Here is a 15,465-nt window from a genome sequence, read left to right on the forward strand (position 1 = left end):
AGATACCCGTAGCCCAAGGAGGTCCAGATTATACAGAGGGATCAGACTTAACCTTTGTTACCACTTTGTGTCCTTAAGCCAACAATTTAATCACCATACCTCTGTCATATTAGCAGTGCAGTATTTCCCAATGCAAGTATGCAACAGTACCATCTGTAACTTTGTTCCTAGTCAGAAAATTGGTCTGCATCCTGCAGACCAAATTTTAATCTATGTTAATCAGTTGCTTTTAGTTGTGCTTTTTTTCAGATGTAGTTAAATTTAAACTGATGTCTAAAGGCTTCTGGAAAAGAGCTGTACGATTAAATCAAACCATAGGAAAGAAAAGATCTAACAAGGTGAGACCTGATAAGACAAGACAGGGTGAGGCCAAAGAGGGAGGGTAAGGACGAGACAGAGAGGGACATTATTTAAAGCTTTTGTACATAGTTGCTGTCACCCCAATGAGAAAAGAAGAGGTAATCCCTTGTAATTTTAGTGTCTTCTTTGTCTCCAAAGCTAAATGCGGCTGTTGTCCTTTCTCAGAAGTGATATAAAACGCATCACTCGAGCTGCTGCGCAAATGTCACTGGACTACACCATTTTGTAAACATAGCCATACTGTTACTGTTCTGGAGCTAATAGGCTTAATTAGCTTTGTATCAACTCATTTGGTAATGGCACACTACAGCGTTAAAATGATCAATGCAAAGATTACCATTCAAACCACCAGACATATTGAATGGCTTTAAGCCTAAATGTATGCAGTACAATTCTATTATCTATAATACCAAAAGATTATTCACCCCAAATCTCTTATCCTCTTGCAACCTGTGTAATTATTTAAATTGATTTGCTATCATGCTTGTACCTATAACTCCTGGTGCTGTAGGTATCTCATGGAAAACTGGTTGCAGAGGTGGAAACCTTGGCCCTTATCTGGACCCAGACCTGGGAGTAAGGGGTGCAGTCAGGTGTATAATGTCCAATCTTTAGCTTTCCTGAAGTGAACTTGAAAAGCATCTTCCAAAAAGGATCACAGACCATAAAAGAGGAACACACAGTAATAATGTTTGCAGTCGGGCAGGTGATGAGGATGGAGGCCTTGGTGGACTGAACCCTTGCCAAAGAAACAGACTATCAGGGTGTGTAAAACATAATTTTTGGTGCCCCCCCACAGGCAGTGGCTCTGGAACTGTTCTTCCAAAAGACAGTAACATTCTCTCTTTTTTCAGAGTAAGCCATACAGGTGGTAAAAAGTGCTGGTTGGAGATTCATATAGCCACAATCCAAGAGTGTTCTTTTCGGAGACTGAAATATATATTTGACAGACGTATCATATTATTTAAACCCTAGCTTCTGAACAAAGGCTAAATGTTTCAGGATCCGTTTTCGCTTCTTGTCTATAAAACATGCACTGAAAATAAATTAAACAATGCTTTTTTTATTTCCATTGCATCTTACACCAGTGTGTCAACATCTCAGTCAAATAAGGTGTTTTTGTGCCCTGCCCTTTATCAAATATAAAATCTTTGTCTCCGATGCTTCTTTAAAATGTGTCTTTAAAATGTTACTTAAGCCACAGTAGTTATGTAGCATTATCAGCAATTTTACAGTAAAAATGGATGTCAGTAATGTAATCACCTTAAAGAATACTTAACCTTAACATTTTTCTGTAGGTTTACTCTAGTGTATGTTTTTGACTATTGCCTTTATTTATAATCTACATTTCACATATATATTGCTTTACGTTCATAACAAGACAACCTTTTGTTCCTACAAACATGCTGTTGTTTGAGTCAATTTGTCACCATATGATGGAGGTAGTGGGGTGCTAGCATGCCAGCAGGAGATGCCATATTGTGTTTTAGATTTTGCTTTTTTTTTTACGAGAAACATGTTGCGACTTTATACAAGTGTCCTTGTATGTCATAAGTTTGAGGTTGTGGCAGGTGGAGCGCATCATTTGTCCAGCTGAGCTGCCATCTCCTGTACTAGATGCACACTGACTGACAGAAACTCCATCTCCCTCTCCTCTCTCTCTTTTCCATCTCTACCTAATGAAGTGTCAACACTAATGATGTTCTTTTTGGTGGTGCTAATTCTCCTGACTTGGTGTGCCACTCCTCTCTGAGGTCACCTCAAGTTTACCACTGCAGTGAATTTACTGTGTGTGTGAGAGACAAAGAGAGAGATTGTGTGTGTGTGAGAGTGTTAGTCCATGCACGCATCTGGGTGATTGTGTGTTGTCTTATCTTGTTTTTTTTGGTGCTAATTAAGCAGGAAAGTTTTGCAGTGTTGGCTTGTTTGATGGCCCATGCATCAGAGCTGTCCTGCCCTGGTAAGTCATTTGTATGGACGGATGGCTTATTTTAGAATATAGGTCTAAATATTCAAATATGATTCATGTTAGGGTTAGGGCATTTTTAGGACAAGATGAGTTAGAACATTGTTGAATAGACAGCAAGGTGTCAACATTGTACGTTGAAACACTTTTACAGGTCTAATGATGCTAACATTTGAGGGGCTAACCTTACTGACACCCCTTTATTTTGGAGAAATATGTCCATTGGAACATACCGATAGTTGACTAATTAATTAATTAATGAATTAATTAATTAAATTGATAAACAAAACAGGACGAAGTGCGTCAGTAAAATGTGAGAACATCTCTATTGGAAGATGAACACAGTTAAACAGTTAAATGAACAGTTGCAGAGTTTTAGTCTTACAATATAAATGTCTTTTCACCAAAGCCAGGCACTGTCTGACCTAGGGTCATGAAACCAGGGAGGATGATTCAAGTTGACCCCTTTAGACTGACCCCAATCTTGGGTTTAAGCCGTGTCACTGTGTGGATCTGAAAGCGTTTAAAAGTCAAAGGCAAAACAACTGCAATTTGGCTATTTGTGCAGGGAGACATAATACCTGCCACTCGATGTGTTGTAAATCTTTTCCTGTAATTCAAATTCTATAGAAAGTTTTTTTTCCCTTTTTATTTTATTGCAGCGGATGTGTTATTTTTCAAGCCCACAGTTTTTGAGTAGTCTTCATCTAAATAATAATTAAAAGATAAAATAAAAGTATACAACTGTTAAGCAAAATACTACTACAATTTCTACAAACACACAGGTCGGCTCCTGGTTCATAAAGCCGAGTTCCCTTCCCGGGGGAAACAAAAGGCTTTCATCCAGGAATTGTAACTAGTCATTTTGGTGCCTAAACTTAACTTTCCTCACCGCATAACGTATACGTTTTGTTGCCTAAACGTTTCTCGGGTTATTCTCGGGTTATCTAAAGGAGGAGGAAGTTCTCAAGCGGGCAAGCAGAGTCCATGGCTCATGGTGCCCTATACCTTGCTCACGTGATCGGTCATTATGTGATCCGTCATCATTTGACCGGCCTGCAGTTGCCGTTATTTTGTAGGATGTCCTATGAAAGTGCATATGTTTTTGTACAATATCATACAAAATAGTTGAATAATAATGGACTTCCTCAAGCTGAGTTATATTCAATGATGCAGTGCCCAACAATTTTAATACACATTTTCAGAGAAAGAAATTCAGGCACCACAGAGTTTTCTACCTTTCTTTCTTTCCCTTTTTCAGACACTTGTTCCAGCCTCCCTCTAATGAAGGTGCTAACAACCTAAATGTCACTTATGCCTCTCTGCACCCCAGACAAGTTATCTGGGCCGTTATTGAGTTGGCACACACACACCAATCCCAGTGATGTAAGGAAAATGTAATTGAATATGAAATAGGCTGCAAAGACTGTTCTCAAACAGACATCCACACCCCCATGAAAACATACACACACACACACTCACTCACTCACGCTGTAGTAATGGAGACAATGTATTTCTAATGGCACCATCCAGACTGAGAAGGTAATTGTGATGTATTAGCATGCCGTGGTTGAGATTAGATTACAAACAACAGGGAATTGCAGTGTGCGTGTGTCACTTCCCCGCCTTCTGCACTTCTGATTGCCCCACAGTGAAAGAAAAGGTATCGACTCTTTTTGCTTTTATTCTAAACCATGATTTATCTCACAGTCGCATGCTTAGTCACTCCTCAGTTAGGGAGTCTAAGGGGGTCCCAGGCCTGTTCATGAATACAGCTTCACCGTTCACTGATGTGCACAGATTGTTCTGTTTAGGACAAAGGTAGCAGTAAAAGTGAGAAAGAACTGTCGAGTTGACTGTGACAAGGATTTTGTAATATATCTCTTTTGTGGACTTTTACGGAATATTGCATCTAACCAAGGCCATCAGTCAAGTATTTAGTTCCCTTCTTCCATCATTCCTGACATAAGTGAGGTTAAAACCTGGAATATCATATTATTTAAAATAATGTTATATTCATGTATAACCTCAACAAGTTCAATAGTATGTAAAGGCTGTTTTTTTTATTTCAACCATGCATTTACCTTTTAGCTTTGTTAGAAATCTAATAATCACTTTTACATTTTTATGATCCAAGGCATCTAGACCACAGCAGAGCATCAATAAATCAATAACTAAACTCAGAAACATTGTATGTGTTATCAGTATCCCAAACAAATTTTGATTGTGCAGAGCCACTGTTTGAAGAAAAAAAAAATACATTTGTTTTGATAACTCCAGTTCTTGGCGCCTTCGGGATAGAGGCAGGTGCTGTGGTTGATCTCATGATATCAATACGGTCTGTCTTCAGAAACACGTTATTACTTCTAGTTGTTCCCAACGCACAATACAAGAGCTTGTCTTATTCTGCCTTAAGCCAGCAAGGAGGAATAGAAGAGAAGTTGGCATTAGATTCTGAAAATAATTGAATCTCTGATCTCATAGAGGTGAAAGCATTTTTCAGTTCTATCTAATATTTGTCCGTGGATTGGCACGGAGAAGACAGGAGATGCGATTTTGTCCTCTTGGTTTTTCTCCTAACCCCTTTTCCTAGTTCCCTTTAACCTCTTGGGCTCGATGAGAAGTAGTTTCTCCTATTAGGTACCCATTAGCCTTTAAAAATTGAGCTGCCATTAGAGCTGAGGGAAGCAGGTTGTGCTAGCACTGAGGGAACAGCTTGTGGGTTATTATTGAATAAATACGTTTCATTTTCAGTGACATAAAGTGAATGCAAACGGAAAGCAATAGTATATGGGGTTTAGACATGCTCATAGGCTTTGTCTACAGTACAACATATGATAAATGAAGCATAATACACAATTTTTGTGTGTGCAAAGCAATCTGTGTTCAAGTAGAGACACACAAGTCTTTTATTGGGATTTACACACATTCACGTGCATGCTTAAACTTGCCACATTTAATGTCAGTAATTGATCATGAGCATAGTCAAAAAATGCTTTATGGCTATTTATAATGTATCATGCTATAATAAACTACAATATATGTGTATAAACCCAAAAATTGGCACATAATTCATAAACTAGGTACTGCATTGTCCAACACTGTATTGAAAATGCCAGATCAGCATTTCCTTCTTGTTTATCCCCGGAGGAATGGATACCCTTTTCACTTTAAACCGATATGCCTTCCATTCTTTTAAGCTTGGGCACTGGCTACTATTCATCATCTAACCATGCAACCAACGCAATTGACTGAATGGTAACACAATCTTGTTTAGCCAGTTAACCCTTACCTTGTTCAGGGCTGGTGCAACAGAGACATCAGCAAATGCGATAGTGGAATAAGGGTTCGCATTGGAGATGTACGTAGTCAAGGACTCAATTGTATCTCTTTAACCGACCGCACATCAGACAGGTATATAAAATGAGGTTGTTAATGAGAATACATTTAGTTTTCCTTGTAAGAAACAGGCAGCATACAGTATGTACAAAAGGACAGTTGTTGGTGAAGGAGTAGTAGGGTAGTCCAAAGTTTTAGATTCAATCTGAAATGGACCATTGCGAAATCTATCCAAACCCCACGTCCATTATTTGATTTAAAAAAAACTCAATCTGTAAGGTCCCTGAAGACAATTGGACCCAATCTGATTAGTATTGAGGATAATTAGACCCCACACGTTACTTCACAATGTAATTGCCCAAACCGACCCTAATAGAGAGAGAACAGATAGACAAAAATGACAACGGCATTATGGTTTACCAATTACAGAGTGGCTTTGGTTGAAAGGAGCCATATACAACTATTTTGATCGTCAATAAAACGTTTGAGTCAGGTTTCAATCAAATATACCATGGAGGGGAGAATTACCATCTTTTGCTGGTCTTAAATCATATTAAACAAAGTAAAAATTCTTTAGGTTTAGCAAAAATATGTAATTTACCGGCATTGCAATCACCTGGCAAAATATGGACATTTTTCACTATTTTGTGATGATTTATAGAACAATTAATTGATTAAATGAGAAAATTATCTTTATTTACAGTAGTGGCAAATTTGAAGAAATAGCTTTTAAGAGCCCCTGTATACTCCTTTTCACCATCATATTTGTATACACATTAAAAGATGGGAAAAATGAAAAAGCATAATATGGGCTCTTTAAATTCAGGAGCAGGACTTTTTATAACCTTAAAAATGTTCAATGTTGTGATAATTCTAGTAGTAGCTTCCTGCGAACACCTTGCTGTGCACATCAAACCTATAAATCACCTTGGGGGGGTAAAATAATTCAGCCATATATTCTGCGCTTAAGAATATATATAAGTGCCACATTCAGCACCCTTAAAAGATTCTGCACCACACCCCACACATAATAACAATGTTAAAAACACGGTATATGAATCACTTAAACAATTGTTATTACCTGATATTATTCTACCTGGAGCTAGTAGGTTATACTAAATTAATTGTCATCCTTAAAAAAATATCTTATTGACCAAACAATGAAAATATCAATAAGACCAAGCACATGCAGTAATTGCCAGTGGAGTCATTGCAGTCTATTATGCTCATTAACTTGCAATTGGGTGCTACACTTCTACTTAGCTTATTGGTGATTTAATTATTATGGGTAGACATCCGTAATCCAACCGAAAACAAAGGGGATGCGCTAATTAGACAGTGTGTCTGCTCATGTGCATTGTTGGATTTGTTGTTGTCAACACATAAAATGAGTTGATGAGATGAAATTATTCTCTTTTGCACAGCTCATAGGTCTTTTATTGGGAAGGTGCCGATGCTGGCCATTTAATTAATGACAGAAAAAAAGAGATCTAGCAGTCTAGTAGTATTTTTTTGTTGTTGCTCTCTGCGGTTAATAAATATTACTTTGTCTATGCACTTATATTCTATTCAGTCTAGTCAATATAAATATGATCAATCAAATGTGCTGCATTCTGATACTAGGCATTGCCAGAAGTCTGAAATTCATTCTGCCATAAGGAGAGGTCCAGCAGGGCTTTCTCAGCTTGATGGCTCCCTCCTCCTTTTCTAGCCCATCTGTTTTTATGGATAAATCCTCCCCTGCCAGGCTCCAGCTCCATGAGGAATTCATAAAGAGCTGACCCACACATATGGCCTCTTCATTTGATGGCCATCACAACTGAACATGAATACGTTGTGGATCTTTGCTCACTGCATCATGCTGAGGTGATTAGTTCTAATGTGATGATTTTAGTTGCTCTTGGTGTGGACATAAGCTATAACTTGTTGGCAGAATTATGTCCCGGAGATGTTACCAAAAGCTTTTTTTCCTTGTCACAGTAAAATAAAAGTAAAATAAGTAGTAAAACAAGTTTGCTGGGTTGAAAATGTGCAAGCTGCAACTTCCCATGACAATAGTTGTTGGTTGGATCAAAATGTTGTCTTGTATCTCAGACAAAACATCCTCATACCTAAACAACACTATAGGTCCATATGAGGGAAAAAAAACTCCCTTTTTTATTTACTGTGTTGGTTTAATAATTGTGTGACTGTAGTCATGTGACCACTCTATTTAATGTAAGGGGCACGGTTGTAAATGTTGTGATATGGAGCTAAGTTTAAGCAAAAAACGTAACCTTTCAAAGTGGACGCATTGCATAATCGTCTCTGACAGTTGAGCAATGTCCATACTACATAAATTATTTTTCAAAAACGTCTTGACGTAGGTCGTTCTTTTATGTTTTATTGGCTATGGGGCCAACATGTTATATGCCCCACAGCTTAATGTTTTCTTCTACTCACTTCATAAATGAATGCTGAGGGGCCAGCCCCATGCTCACCGAATGAACATTGCTGAAACTAGAAGACTACTGACCTTAGGTACAAGATCGCCCATAGGAAGATATTTGGAATGTATTGGACAGGGCTACCTGTGTTATATGTAATAAAATGTAAAACAATGTTAGTTACAAAGAATATAACTATATATATATATATATATATATATATATATATATATATATATATATATATTAGTTACATTGAATTATTGATCATGTAGTGCACTGCTCCACAACTCCATTTGGTAGGGCCGGGCCCCAAGCCATACATTTTTTGCTAAAGGACAACCCTTTGAAGATCTTTGACCCTTCGGAACCCTTAATAATATCAGAGACGGGTGGCACGGGCTTTTAAAAAGTGCCCAGTGATGTGTTGAATGAGCTGAGCTCTCTAAAGAAACATTCATATGTGAGTAAAGTGATTATTTTAGTATTAAAGTACTGTTCTTTTTGCTCTTGCATTCTGAGCCAAACACGAAGTAAAACTTTCCACATACATCCAACAATTGTAACAAATACCACTCGGCATTAATGAGGATTGGCCTAATTTTAGTGGTGTAATTAAAAGTTTAAAAATGTTCTTTTGTACAAATCTATGTGTCTTCTTCCTAGGGATGGACAATCTGGAAAAAATCCATGTTGCGATATACATTACAACCTTTTGTGATAAAGATATAAATTATAATAGAATCATTTCAGACCAAGTTACAGAGACCCTAAGAAAAGCCAAACTATTTTTTTTTTTAAAGAGAAAGGAATGTAGTTTTGACAAATCTGACAAAGTACTTATTGTAGTTACTGTAATTGAGCCATCTATACTTATACCTCTGAGTAGTGACAACTTTATGAGATTATTTAATGTTAAAATTATAACGATTAGCAACGAAATTCATTACCTTTTGCCCTCAATTCGTAACAGTTCACCTTTAAATGCAGTAGCACTAGAAAGAACAACAAGACCTGATATATACTTAGACTGCTTCTATCCTATTGACCTTAGACAATTAATGGCTAAGGTCTCTTCAGCTAAGCCATCTACCTGTCTCTTAGACCCCATCCCAACGAGGTTAATTAAAGAAGCGTTACCCATGGTTAACACTCCATTACGAGATATGATCATTATGTCTCTGTTAACAGATTATGTGCCGCGTCATTTAAAGTAGCTGTGATAAAACCTCTTGAAAAAACCCTCCCTCGACCCTAAAGTCTTAGTAAACTATAGACCTATCTCTAATCTAACCTTTCTCTCCAAGATCCTTGAGAAGGTAGTCACTAATCAGTTATTTGATTTTCTACGTAGCAATAGTTTACTTGAGGACTTTCAGTAAGGATTTAGAAAGCATCATAGCTCGGAGATAGCATTGGTGAAAAATTACTAATGACCTTCCAACTGCTGCAGACAAAGGACTTGTTTTTGTAGTTGTTTTACTAGATTGTAGTGTTGCATTCGACACCATTGACCATACCATCCTGTTGCAGAGACTGGAACATTTATTTGGCATTAAAGGAATCACACTAAGATGGTTTAAGTCATAATTTTCCGATCAATCTCAATTTGTTATTGTTAACGAAAAATCGTCCAAGTATGCTACAGTTAGCCATGGCGTTCCACAAAGCTCAGTGCTTGGACCAATTCTATTCTCCTTATATATGCTTCCTCTAGGCAGTATTATTAGGAAACACTCAATTAACTTTATTTGTAAGGCAGATCAGACTCAATTATATCTATCAATCAAGTCAGACAAAACCAGTAAGTTAGCTAAATTTTGAGCATGCATAAATGATATAAAATCCTGTATACCTACAGTTTTCTTATGTTAAACTTAGACAAAACTGAAGTTATTGTAATTGCCTATTGTAAACCTCCAAACTTATCTAAATATATAGCTACTCTCGATGGTATTGCCCTGGCCTCCAGCACTACTGTCAGAAATCTAGGAGTTATTATATATCCTTTAATGCCCACCTAAAACAAACCTCAAGAACAGACTTTTTTCATTTTCGTAACATTGCCAAAATTAGGACCATCCTGTCTCAAAACAATGCTGAAAAACTAGCCCATACATTTCTTACTTCCAGGCTAGACTACTGTAATTCTTTAATATCAGGATGCTCAAATAAGTCCCTTTAGACTTTACAGCTGTTCCAGAATGCTGCAGAACGTTTTCTGACAAGAACTAAGAAAAGAGATCATATTTCTCCTGTATTAGCTTCTCTGTATTGGCTTTCTGTAAAATCCAGGATTGAATTTAAAATCCTTCTACTGACCTAAAAAGCTCTAAATGGTCAAGCATCATCTTATCTTGAAGAGTTCTTAGTCTCTTATTGTCCCACTAGAGCACTGCGCTCCCAGAATTCAGCGTTACTTGTGGTTCCTAGAGTCTCTAAAAGTAGAAAGGGAGCTAGAGCCTTCATCTATCAGGCTCCTCTACTGTGGAATCAGCTTCTGCTCTGGGTTTGGGGGACACCGTCACCACATTTAAAAGTGAACTTAAAACTCTCCTCTTTGATGATGCTTATAGTTAGGGAGTGATGACTCGCAGCGTCCACCTCACCCTGCCCACCTGCTTCGCGTCATAGTCGTCAGATTAATCTACCATATAAACATTAATATAACAAAACTAGAGAGAGGCAGGGCAGTACAGCCTGACCAGGCTCCTCTCTTTACCCTGTCTCATTTAGTTTTGCTGTAATAGTTTTAGACTGCCAGGGGACCTACTTTGACACACTGAGCTCCTTTCTCCTCTCTCCATTTGCGTGCATCAATGTCCCAGAAATGCTTTGTACTAACCTAGCTTTGGGGAGTCATTCCCCAGAATACTTATGTCTTTTTCGTCCAGCATGTTTCCTTGGATCAGTGAGGCTCCAAAATAACAGCTCTCCCCGTGGTCCTTCTACACGTCCTGCAATGCGCTACTACATCCTGCTACACTCTGCGGTGCCCTGCTACACTCTGCCTTCCTTCCTGCTATGCCATGAACTACTACATACAACTATTTCTAGTCACTGTTCCATTATCTTTTACTGTGACTGTTATTGTCACTCTTCATTCAACTCCAACCGGCCCATCAGACACCGCATACCAAGAGCCTAGGTCTGCCGAGGTTTCTTCCTAAAAGAGACTTGTTCCTTGCCACTGTCACATAGTTGTTTGCTCTGGAGGGAACTACTAGAACTGTTGGGTCTTTGTAAATTATAGAGTGTGGTCTAGACCTACTCCATCTGTGTCTCGAGATAACTCCTGTTATCAATTGATACTGTAAATAAAATTGAACTGAATATTGTTTCTATCGTCCATTACTACTTCTTACCTCTACCATATTTCTTAATATCGACTTTACTTAACATTAACTGTCATCATCTACCAGTTCATAGTCCCTTCCATATAGACACCTATTACCTGGTGCTGTCGGGCTCCTCAAGCATGCCCTCTGTATTCACCAGGTAGTTAGACACCAATTTATTTGTGAAGAATTCCCTTCACTCTTGAGAATGCTGTCGCAGCAGGAACCCTCAGGATTGACCTTGCTGGTGTCAAAGCAGCTCAATCATACTGTCTTAGCCTCTTTCTTCTGCTTCCTTCTGCAGCCTGACATGGAACAGGAACAGAAGCTCTCCTATCCACCCACCCAAAATCCTACACGGTGTTGTCAGTTGCTTGTTCTGTTGTGTGTGTGTGTGTGTGTGTATTATATGGTATTATATTTTGTCATATAATCTGTCAGGTCTGTGTGGCACAAATCAACCCTACTTATGTTTTGGATGCAGCAGAGGGCGGTAGGCTGTGATTGATTGATCTGTCCTTAATATGACAGCCATTATGTTCGGTCTGACAGCTTAGTATTAAAAGGTTACAATAGATGTAGCTGCTTCTTCTCTTTTCTTTTCAGAAATTACACTTCGTATTGTGTCCAAGGTTGCATCTGGCAGATGTTACAGCTTTTTCCGGATGGAAACATTTAAATGTGAAGAATCAATGTAGACCCCTGTTGCAAAGCGCATATCTTTGTAACGTTGTGAAGAAAATAAGTATTTGCCTTACTGACACGACTCAAAGCATGGGCATGAGGTGATACAGGTCTTGCAGTGACAGTCAGCATGTTGTGGGAATTACTGGGAGTCACTTTCTCCCCTTTCCTTCCATTTGACAGTACATCAGACAGTTAGGCAGTTAAGCAGACCTTACAGTGACTAAGCTTAATTTACCCAAGAGACAGCCGGTGCTTATTGCTGTGTTTAATCTTTCAGCTATGAGGGAAAGGTCTAGTGCTAACTCAGCTTCATCAGTCTCTCTAAGGGAAGGTTGCAAAATGCGAAGTGCATGTTTATGTGTGTGCATGTCAGTGTACTTGGGTGGGTGTGTGAGAAATGTACACAGCAAATGCTTAATGGAGGAGAAACCATTTTTTGCCAAAGTATTTTGTGCTTTAGGTAATTGGAAGCTGTAACTTCATATTTTTATGACAAGAAACTGGTACTTTTAAAAAGCAATGTTGAGTGGAGCCAAAGTCTAGCTGAGAGTATTAAACAAAATGCCTGCCAAATTACTTATATAATGTTGCTGTTATAGAGAAACGCTACCAGAGCCATTTTCACTGATGCACAATATGAGTGTGATCCACCATACTTAAAACATCATTTTAGATCACTTTTATGTGACAGACATTGTCAAGGACAAAAAAATCAATGGTGACAGATGCCCCATTTGTCAACCAGAACAGCACAAGTTAAAAACTGGTATATACGCTATTTAGGGATCTTACAACAAAGGTTTAGGTACTTTTCCAGTTAAGAAAATTAGCAGTGATGATGAAGAGACCTTTTCCTAACTCATGTTACTTTGAGTTATTTTGTCTGTTGCTCTTCCTTACACACTCAGCTACTCTCTGATGAAAAATAGCACTGGCACAAGGCATAAACTCAATCTGTTGAAAAACCAATTATGAGCATTCTCAGTGGTCTCTCTAATTGTCAGCAGTTGTTTCTGGGGATAGCCACCAGATTTACCCTGTGATTAATTTGCGTTTAAAGGTAATGGTCTGTATTCTGTGATTCTCCCACTGCCTTGGGATGGTGGCACCTTGGCAATGCTACGTACATGGTTGATTAATCTACCACTTGTGCTTTTGTCCCAGCTGTCAAGGTGGTTAATGTGGTTTGGTTATTGTACCTACATTAAGTCACTACCATTACGTGTGAAATTGATGAGGTTGTTCAGACGACGGAGGTGTAGAAAAGGAGAGAGACAAATAGAGATTGGAGACTGAACTCACAGGAAACACAAGAGATGGCAAAAGCACTCACTTTCCGTACTTAAATAGAAGTACAGATACTTTTGTTAAAATATACTCTGGTAAAAGTAAAAGTACTGATTTAACTTCTTTACTCAAGTAAAAGTAACAAAGTACAGGCTTGAAAATGTACTTAATGTATAAAGGTAAAAGTAGCCTTGCGAATGACAACCATTTCTATGCAAAGCTACCTAGACCACACACATGTTACTAGAGTGCAAGCTGAGAAACTTTAGTGGACATGGAAAAAAGGCTCTCTATATGCCATTGGCTACATTTTAAATGGATGTTTGCCAATAAAACATCACATATATGAATACTGTGGCAAAGACTTTTACTCCAGGTTAATACGATTCTGACTGAGTAGTAAGATATGAACTCAGATATGATTCTGTGAGAATTCACAGATCCAGTTTCTCTTTTTTAATCTTAACCTTAACATTTAAAGGAATCTACATGTATTTGGTGCTCTAATATGGCTTTTGGAAAGAAAATAAAGGATTACATATGAATTCCTATACAGATATTAGGTAAGAAGTTCCTTTTAGAGTTTCGAAGCACATTCGTCAGGAGTCATTCTTGATGTCTAATACCTCAAACATCTCTCTCAGATAAGGCCGAGAATCATTAGGAATATCTTACTGCTTGTCTGCCGAATTGATGAAATTGAAATTGATGCAACTTGAAACTTAGCTAACAGGTGAACAACTCAAACAGCAAAATCACTAGCTAACACAAGCTACAAAAAATGCAAGGGGTAGAAAGTGTCAATATTCGAGTTAAAATGTAAGGAGTAAAAAGTCGGCAAAAAATGGTAAAGTACAGTAACAAAGTATTTGTACTTTGTTACTTCCCATCTCTGGTACACACCAACCGAAATGAACAGCCTTATGATAACACAAGGCGTATAGCCTTGTCTTAATATAAGGCTTATTGTACTGATATTGCAGTTGCTAAGATCTTTGTTTACTGCATTAAGTAACATTGCAGCAAGACCAAATAATTTGCATTATTGTGCATGTTTGCAATTTATTCTGCTACAAGGCACATGCAGCAGCAGCTGTTCTGAGGACCTCTGAAGTCTTCAGATGAAATGGAAAACATTGAAGAGAAGGAGGGAGTTTTGACAGAACATGTGGCAGTGAGGGAGAACACAACGCCGGGTGACTCCGGGGGAGAGGAGATAAAGATGAAAAGGCAAGAGACTTCCTCAGTTAATGTACAAACACAGAATCGTTCCAGATCTAAGAAAAGATGCAAAATAGTTGGAAGCGAGCCATCATTAATTAATCAAACCATGCAGAATTTGCTGCAGAATTCCAGCTGGTTGAAAGTAATTCAGTTATATTACACAAATGCACATCTTTGGTGTACTAAATAAGCACTGGACATAGTGATCAAAGAATTCTAATGATTTCATTTTCACTTTTTTTTACCTACTTTACTTTGGTATTAAATCCCAGAATAACTTAGTCAGTCATAATGAAACCTAAACAAAATTGGTGAAGTGACTTTTTTTTCTAAGATGGATCGGAGTGTTTCTGTCTTTGAGTGTGGTGCTTAATTAGAGAGCACTGGTGAGTAAATTGACAATTTCAGAGAAATAATAATTTTGAGTGTTACTTGACATACTGCTTTGTAGTGTAATGACACAGGGAAACCTCTGTACCACTTAGACTTTCAATAGTCACTGTAGTATCTTGAGTCATAATGGACATCCATTTAAGTAATTAATCTGAATAACTGTTTATTAAGCTGTGAGTTCTCAAATTTCTTAAGCACCAAAGAAAAAGAGTATTATCTTCTGAGCAGTGCAAGTTCTGCCAGTTTAGTTGGACCTGAAAACAAAAAAAAGATTTTTCTTTTGTCTCAATTTCTTTCATTTTCTTACAAAACTATCCCCTGGTCCATTTAAAGGGGACATCTGTCCACAGAGAATCTTTTTAACAGTGTCATTAAGTGATTCAGTTCCCTGCCTCTCTAAATGGGTGCTAGCTGGTTGCTTCTGGCTGGCACTGGCAACAGTGGG

The 15,465-nt window shown here is 38.0% G+C and overlaps 1 long non-coding RNA gene across 1 annotated transcript; it reads left to right on the plus strand.

Moving 5' to 3' along the window:
- The first annotated feature begins 471 nt into the window (after positions 1-471).
- Positions 472-14,562, plus strand: LOC117955503. The gene is made up of 3 exons (XR_004659062.1): positions 472-602; positions 1,034-1,042; positions 14,551-14,562. It is a non-coding gene; the product is annotated as an uncharacterized LOC117955503 (long non-coding RNA).
- The last annotated feature ends 903 nt before the right edge of the window (positions 14,563-15,465 follow it).

The sequence above is a fragment of the Etheostoma cragini genome, chromosome 13, assembly GCF_013103735.1.
Source record: "Etheostoma cragini isolate CJK2018 chromosome 13, CSU_Ecrag_1.0, whole genome shotgun sequence".
NCBI lineage: Eukaryota > Metazoa > Chordata > Actinopteri > Perciformes > Percidae > Etheostoma > Etheostoma cragini.